Source organism: Tupaia chinensis, unplaced genomic scaffold (genome assembly GCF_000334495.1).
Source record: "Tupaia chinensis unplaced genomic scaffold, TupChi_1.0 Scaffold000566_1, whole genome shotgun sequence".
Classification (NCBI taxonomy): Eukaryota; Metazoa; Chordata; class Mammalia; order Scandentia; family Tupaiidae; genus Tupaia; species Tupaia belangeri.
Genome location: NW_006160079.1, coordinates 1311310 through 1316951, shown reverse-complemented (window position 1 = coordinate 1316951; position 5642 = coordinate 1311310). Strand labels below are relative to the sequence as shown.

Here is a 5642-nt window from a genome sequence, read left to right as displayed (position 1 = left end):
CAGCTCAAGAAGACAAAAATTCTTATATCTGGAAGACAAAGCATAGAAGAAAATTAGTAATGTTTTAGTCAAAAGTCAAAAAATTCTATTTTACCAGTTCAGTCTTATGAAATTAATTTCTTTGGTTGAGTTTGCATTTTTATTATGGCCTAATTTTTTCATTTTAGTCCTGGAAGTTCAGAGATATATTCTCAGAATTATTAAAAAAAAAAAGAAAGAGCATTACAATAAAGCATTTTAACTATAGACAACAAAACTTAAAATGGTCCTGGTTCGAGATCTGATTTTACTATAACCCAAAATAGACAAATTTGATTATTTCTGTGGCAAGCTACATTAGAACTACTTAGCATTAAGTATGACTAATAATACAGTAATATATAACAGATATTTAAGAATCTCATATAATTTTGGAACATCCATTGACACAAATTTGTATATATAGAACTAAACACTATTTTATATTTGACAGTATTTTCATATAATTTTAACATGTCAGGAAGTCTAATCTGTCTCTCTCAGACATCCAAGGGCCCTGTTAAGAATGTTTAAAAATTAGTTTAAGTGAAAAACTGTTTAAAAATTAGTTTAAGGTAAAAACTTAAACTGGAACTGAAATTTGACGTGAGATGTCTGGCAAATATCAAAGGTTTACAACACTTAATTAAAGCAGGATTAGGGCACTGCGGCTATCTGTTGTTTACTTAACTAAAGTGACAATTAAAAATTTTAAGCTATTGCCATAAAAATGTGCTCTCTAATGGATTAGAATTAGACTTTTTGGCTATAGAAGGTAGATAACCTGATTAAGACAGCATAAGTCACACAGAATTTTTTTTCTTATACTTAGAAGTTTTTTTAAAAAAAACTTTACTTATTTTTGTTATTATTATATAAAATTAAAACAAATTTTAGTCTTTAACAGAGCTTTGGATAAGTTTAGTCAATTTAGGTAGTTTCACCTTAAGATTTTACATTTTCTTTTTCTCAACTTTTTATACTTAGTTTTATCTATATTTTTTTATTCACTTACTCTAAAACAAATTTTAGATATCTCCACATTAGACAACCCTCTTGAAGAAAACACACCCTCACATCTATTTTTATTTCCTGTTTACCAAAAAAAAAATCTTAATTTTCACTGAATATTTTGAGTACATAATTATTTCTCTAATTTTTAGCTTTGGTTATTATTATCTTGAAATTTTAACATTCATTTTATAATATTTAGAAATTTTTTTATAATGCAAGTTAACAGAGCAAATTACATTTCAGACTTATGCCATATAAAACATGGTGTCAAAGTATATATAACACTTAAACTTAGAAATAACTCAGGCAATTTATTATTATAATTTAACATACCACGCCTTTAACATTTAAACTATGTAGAAAAATGTAAAAATGATGACAAATTTAATTACATTTACTCTATTTACATTTACCCAATTTGTTTTTAACCATTATATTTGAGTTGCTTATGAAAAAACAAGGCTATTTATTTAAGGTATTTTACTTTGAAGTAAAGGAAAACCAACCTAACCTTATATCACCTAGTCTCATCTTATCTAAAGACTGAATTTCCAGACATAAGAGAGTTTTTCTTTTTTTTAATTTTTCTGTAACCTAACTGTCCATGTAGCACTAAGAATGGCCATTGAAGACAGAGGCCATTTAGGCCCTTGATTCACATGCTAACAGTTCTGAAGACATTTTGGTTTATATTTAACAATTTTAAATCAGCTTTAAAGATTTTTACACAAGTCATGTAAACTTGAATCACATTTGAGCATATTTTAACCTGTAAGCGCACATTTAAATAAACTTGGTACCACATACAAGCAAACATATACATAAACACGATATACCACACATATGTGTACACACATATAATACAGAGTCAAAGAATTATAGCTTTTATCTTAGAATCTTAGCCAAGAGACTATAAAACTCAATAGTTTGAAAGTACAATATGAGTCCAACTGCATTACTATCTGGAACAAGTTAGTTTATTTTCACATATGGCTCAAGTCTTTTATTCAATTCTGGAAGGCAGATTAGGAAATCTGCACTTTAAAGACAAAGAATACTGACCAAAATAAATACTAAGGGAACATAAATTGTAGAAATTCTTTGTACTATTTTACTAAGTATGCAGATAGTGTAGGAACTACTTAACACATATACTTAGATTAGACAGGTGACTAACGGAAGAGTTTCTTGATTTATTTAGGAAGTTACTTCTCTTTAATAAATTGCCATTTGCTGTCAGTTTGTCTGACTGAATCAGACATTTAAGACTTGTTCCTAACGAAAGCATGTAAAGAAAACAAAAAATAAAGAAAACCAATTTTATATGGTAATTAGCATATAACCAAAGATCAAATTTCCACTCATTGTATAGACATATTGGTATTCCAAAAGCTAAAGTGATCAATGAGTTTAATGTAAAAGAGTACAGGCTCCAGACCAGAGAGAAAACACATAAAAATAATAAAGTCCTAAAGAACTAATTGCAGTTAGCGAGAGATTCAAGGAAAAAGGGTTCGGCTGATTGAAATGGGGCCATATAAAAATAGGATCCAAGAAACAGAAGCTTCACAAATGGATGGCCAGCAAATCAGTTTCTAGTTAGGCTGACTTATCTGTAAGAACTCTTTAAGAAAATTCGTTTTATATCTATCACATGAGTTTTTAGCCAGGCAAACATATTTAAATGTACACACACAAATGTGTGCACATACATATACACACACACTTTTACCAGGTTTTGAATATAGAATAGAATTTAAACCAAGTTATAACTGAACTAAGAAAACAAGATTTAAATTACTCCCAAAGATAGGGGAAAGAACAGATTAGAGTCCTCTTGTGAGCAGAGGTTGCTCAGTGACTGACCTAGACCCAAAACAAAGGCTTTTTCCAGGCAGCACCATTTTCCAGGAAAAGGATAAGATAATGGCTTTCATAGCCTAAAGTTTCTAGACAAAGAATCTCCTTACCTTTACACCCACTCCAAAATTAGGAAAGTAATTGGACTCACCCAGTATGTATCCCTCTCCACTAGGAGGGGCAGAAGCTCCACCTCAAACAGGTCTGGACTAAGCCCTTTCTGTCCTAAAGAAAAACTCCTTATCATAATTTTTCCTTGGCAATCCACTTTTGGGAAGTTCTCCCTTTTTGGGAGTTCAATAAACTCCCCACTTTGCCACAGGTACTCTTCTCTATCTGTGACTAATTCTTCCTGAGTGTGGGACAAGAAAATGTGTCTCACTGCAAGTGAGGGCCTGATCACTCCTGTGCCCCTCGTTCCTGCATCACTGGGACTGTGTTCTGACCTCCTTAGGACAAATGACACAGAATTAGAGACCATATCTAGGCGGGAAGAAACAGGCAGAGTACTCATGCCAGAAAAACACTATGGGGACCAGCAAATGGCACAATGGCTACATAGATAGACTCTCACATGGGCCACCTCGGTTCCAGTTAGCTTCAAAATCCCACTGGGTGTGTGTGCATGCACACCCCAGATCCCAAGAAGAGAAAAGAGAAGGGATTCAGCATGGCCATTCCCCTGGGGGGAGATATTCCATACTATCTCTGTCTCTCTCTCCAGAGAGTGCATGCTCCCTTAAGGCAAAACCTCTCAGAAAAGAAAAAATGAAAAGAAAAAAACACTATGATCACTATACCTGGGGGACTATTTTATACAAATCCTTTTCTCACCCTTTTTGTCTTAAAGAAAAACTCTTTATCACAATTCTTCCTTGGCAATCCACTTTTGGGAAGTTCTCCCTTTTTGGGAGTTCAATAAACTCCCCACTTTGCCACAGCTACTCTTCTGTGTCTGTGACTAATTCTTCCTGAGTGTGGGATAAGAACATGTGTCTCACTGCAAGTGAGGGACTGATCACTCCTGTGCCCCTCGTTCCTACATCACTGGGCCTGTGTTCTGACCTCCTTAGGACAAATGACACAGAAATAGAGACCATATCTAGGTGGGAAGAAACAGGCAGAGTACTCATGCCAGGAAAACACTATGGGGACCAGCAAATGGCACAAAGGCTACATAGATAGACTCTCACATGGCCCACCGCTGTTCGAGTCAGCTTTAAAATCCCGCTGGGTGCATGTGTATGCACACCCCAAATCACAAGAAGAGAATAGAGAAGGGATTCAGCATGACCATCCCCCCATGGGAGGTTATTCTGTACTGTCTCTGTCTCTTTCTCTCTTTCTCCAGAGAGTACACATGCCTTAAGGCAAAACACCTCTCAGAAAAATATGAAAAGAAAAAACACTATGATCACTATACCCGGGGGACTATTTCATACAAATCCTTTTCTCCCACTAATCTTCATCTAGAAAAGAAACTAAACAGTTATCTTTACCATCTATTGAACTGAATTTCACAGAGAACAGGAGTGACTGCTAAGACATTCTTCCATTTTTGCTGACTTGTCAGGTCCTAAGTTCTCTTGGCTGTGACTTTGGAAAGAGCAGAGCAGCTTTGGTTTACTCTACACACCACTCTAAATCTATGGTAGCCACGTGCCCTAAGGTTTACTGAAAAATCACTGAATCTATGGTAGCTACCTGCCCTAAGGTTTACTGAAAAATCACTGACACAGGAAAAGGAAAGGCACGCAGAGATAGAGGAAAAGGCACACAGACATTTAAGTTACACCGTCCACATGGGACCCACAAACTGCTCCTTTAAGAAAAGCCAATCTACTGGAAGTTGTACACTCAAGGGCAAAGGAGGTCTGGAGTTATGTTAAAAAAGGGGTGGGGGGAGAGAATGCAAAGAACCTAGCCTTTCTAAGCCAGAGTCATACTTTTAATTTCTTTCCCCCATTTTAAAGACTATTAACATCTGCTGTTGACTCTACTGATATAAATGAATTTACATTTTTTTCACAGAGGGTTAGTGAGCAGACCCTCTAACTAAAATTTTAAGCATGTTATTTTTAATTTTCCCACAAATTCATTAGAAAGTTACTTACCTAATGTAAACACTCATTCTTTGTCCCCTGTTCCCTGGATCCTAGAGAACACTGGGGCCAGATAATGTTATAAGAGTTATCTTTATTTAGAATGATAGTTCAAAGTCCCAGTTCTACAAAATATACCCTAAGAGCTACAAGATGGAATAGAGCTCTTTTTCAGTTTCCTGTAATGATGTCCTATTCACGGCCGGTTTAAACAAAACATAAAATCAAATGTACAAGTTACTAAATTTCCAAATGGTCTCTCAAGGCTTCTTGACCCTGTATCCAAAGGGGGAGATCACACCAAACAAACATCCTGTCAAAGCAGAAACCAAGCGTCTAAAGGGAGGCTTATAGCTACTCTTTAGCTAAACGGAGGAAAACCCACCAAAGATCTACAGGGAAAGACAGGCCTTGGTGTCGTCACACATGAGTCGCGCAACTTACCAGACGTCTATCAACTCCAATCCAATGCCGTGTTTCCTTCACCACAAAACTAAAATCGCTGTGGGTCAACGGCGCCTGGTCGGCGGCCAATAACCCAGCACTGTCCCTGAGACAAGGTGCTCAGGCAGCTGCAGGACAAGTTCTGAGGGTGGCCATTGGCCAAGGGTCGCTGTACCTTGGGCGAGACGCCCACGCAGGACCTTA

General features: G+C 36.0%; 1 long non-coding RNA gene across 1 annotated transcript in view; it reads right to left on the bottom strand.

The window, feature by feature from the left end:
- The window catches only part of LOC114009569 (uncharacterized), a 34643-nt gene extending 29026 nt beyond the window's left edge, over nt 1-5617 (bottom strand). Inside the window, exon 1 of the long non-coding RNA XR_003550966.1 lies at nt 5439-5617. This is a non-coding gene — a long non-coding RNA (uncharacterized LOC114009569). The remainder of the gene's footprint in view (nt 1-5438) is intronic.
- Nucleotides 5618-5642: the final 25 nt, after the last annotated feature.